Genomic DNA, 2,909 nt, shown 5'->3' on the forward strand with positions numbered 1-2,909 from the left:
CCTTTGGAGGGTATCAGATGAATGAGAGAAATAGTTCCTAGTGGACGAAGCAAGGTAGAATTTATCATGGTGGCTGCCATGAAGGTTGGTACCCCAGATGTCTGCATAACTTGTTTCTCCCCTCCTTCGAATGTCACCTCCTCAATGTGACCTTCCCAGCTCCCCATCCAAATCATCAGCCTCTATCCCCAGCCTTTTTAATTTTCTCCAAAGCTCTTTCTACCTTCCAACATTATGTTTTACTCGTGCACGTGTTCATTTCTTATTGGTCCCCACTGAAAACCGGGCAGGAATCGCTGTCTGCTTTGTTCATTGCTCTATCTTATAAAAATCTACATTTTACAAACACCTGTGTAATGTGTGCTAGTCGCTGTTGTAATCACTGGACCAATGCCGACTCATTGGATCCTCAACAATCCAATAAGTGGGGGCACTGCCCATTATTCCTATTTCACAGGCACAGAGCTGGTGAGGACTGGTTTAAGGCCCCATGGTTAGGGAGTGGCTGTCTGGCCTCAGAGCACGTGTCTCCCCTTCCCCCGCAAAACGCACACTTGGGCGTGCCTTCTCACCAGAAGGCACTAAATGTTTGTTGAATGGATACACGAGTTAGAAGGATGACAGAGGCAGTGAACTAGTTAATGGACTAGTTGGGGAGTGAGCTCAAGAGTGAACTGATGATGATGGGGGAGGAATTAACACTTTGTGAGGGGTATAAATGTCTAACTAGTACATTATTTTGCACACCTGAAACTAATAATAAAAAAAAGAATGAACTGATGATTGGGGAAGTCAAGGAATAAATGAATTCATGGAAAAGTGGAAGGAGCAGATGAATGGATGACTATTTGGGTGTACGGATGGACATCACTTGGTCCCTCTCTCTACACCAAGGTTTCTCAACCTTGTCCCATCGACACTTGGGACAGATCCTCCTTGCTGGGGGGGGACCATCCTGTGCACTGTAGGGTATTGAGCAGCATTGAGCAGCATCCCGGTTCTCCACCCACATGATGCCATGAGCACCTCCTCCCCCAGTTGTGACAACCAATCATGTCTCCAGACATTGCCTAATGCCTCCCGGGGCACAGTCACCCAGGCTGAGAAACCTCTGCCACAACAGGGTAGGAAGAGGGATCACCCACCTGTATTCCTCCACAAAGGACACATCTTCGGCCACCTGTAGGGGGCTCAGGGGCACTCCCTGCCAGAAGGCCAGCCCCTGGAGCTGCTGGGCCACAGCCTCTGCCTGCCGCCGAGCCCCCCGCGTGGCAGCCACCAGCTCTGTGCGCTGTGTGAACACCTCTTCCAGAGTGGTGAGCTCTGTCCTCACGGCCTCGCCCAGCCTCTCCACTGTCTCCAACACCTGGGTGCAGGGGCCGGTCTAGGGTCAGGGGAGGGCACTCTCAAGGTGCACAGGGTTGGGGGACAGGGTTGTAAAGTAGAAGCGAGATCTGGGACTAGGGCATCTGTGATCAAGGATGGGAAGGAGGGGCCTCTGAGGTCTGTTTGTGGGGCTCTGTGGCCTCCATCTGGAACTCTGGGTGGTCAGTGGCTTGAGTCCTGGGTAGAAATTCAGGCCCCAGAACAGGATTAAGTCTGAGGTCCTAGGTCTGACGCTGGCAAATGCCTTCCTGAGTCTGGGTTCCATGGTCCACAGACAGCCCTGGACATGAGATCTAGGGTTTGAGGTGGGGCTGGGCCTCGTCCTGGAGGTGGGGAAGGGAGTGAGGCCTATTATCTGGAGCCTGGGTCTCAGCACTGAGGTCCCCAAGCTTGCATTTGGGCCAGGGATCAGGTCTGGATCTGACCCGAGGGCAGAGGCTGGGGTCACTGATGTTTGGGCCATGAGTTGAAGGTCAGGACTGGGACTGGTTGTGAGGTTGGGGTCTGGGTTTGAGTCCCGAGTCCCAGATCTGGGTTGAGGTTTGAAGGGTCCCAAGTATGAGGTCCTGATTTGCAGTCAGGGTGAGGGGTTGGCCGTCTGAGGTCTGCAAGTCTTGAGTTTGAAATTCTGAGTCTGGGGTCTTGGCTATGAGTTTAGATTCCATTTCTCTGGGAAGGGGCCCATTTCCCAGTGTGGGGAACCAGTCTGGGTGTGGGTCTGGCGTCTGGCAGCTGCCTGGCCCCTCACCAGGTCATCAATGGCACTGAGCGTATGGTTGGCGTGCAGCAGTGCCGAGCTGAGCTGGGACACCCCATCACTGGTCTCGCTGTTGCCATAGAAACCGATGCCAATGCCCGCGCTGTGAAAAGAGACAGGAAATCACAACGGGTCCTGGGACGGTGGGGCGGGTGGGGGTGGGCGCCGCCTCCCACCTCCTCACACACCCAATCCCATCTCCTACTCCCACCCCATTGGTCCAGTCCGTCGTGGGAAAAGAACGTCTCCAGCTTGGCCCCCACCGGTTGCCACGGTAACAGGAAGGCCGAACACCCCCAGCTCAAGGGACGTCATTGTGATGCTAATAGTGGGTGGAGTGGCGGAGAAGAGTGGGGCCCAGATTTAACTCGCACCTCACCGGAGCGGAACCCGGTCACACCTAGCCCCAGGATGACAGTCCTCCCCCACCTAACGACAGCCGGCCCCACACCCATCCCCTCCATCCTTTCCCAAGCATCCAGGCTCCTCAGCACCTGTCCCTTCCGGGTCCAGCCGTCCCCTCCCCCGAATCCTAGGGGTTTCTAGGAGTGCAGGCCCCCAGCCACCATCTCCTGGGGGAACCCGAGCCAGGAGCTCCCGGCCATCCCCCACCCCGGGGACACAAGCGTCTGGCCAGCTGGGAGCGAAGCAAGGGAATGTGGGACGATGGGCCAGGAGCCGGCGGCCCCGCCCCTCCAAGGCCAACATACAATGCTCCATTGTGGCGCTTGAATCGGGTCCCACGCCCCCCTCCCCCCGAACAGTG

Source organism: Hipposideros armiger, unplaced genomic scaffold (genome assembly GCF_001890085.2).
Source record: "Hipposideros armiger isolate ML-2016 unplaced genomic scaffold, ASM189008v1 scaffold_639, whole genome shotgun sequence".
Classification (NCBI taxonomy): Eukaryota; Metazoa; Chordata; class Mammalia; order Chiroptera; family Hipposideridae; genus Hipposideros; species Hipposideros armiger.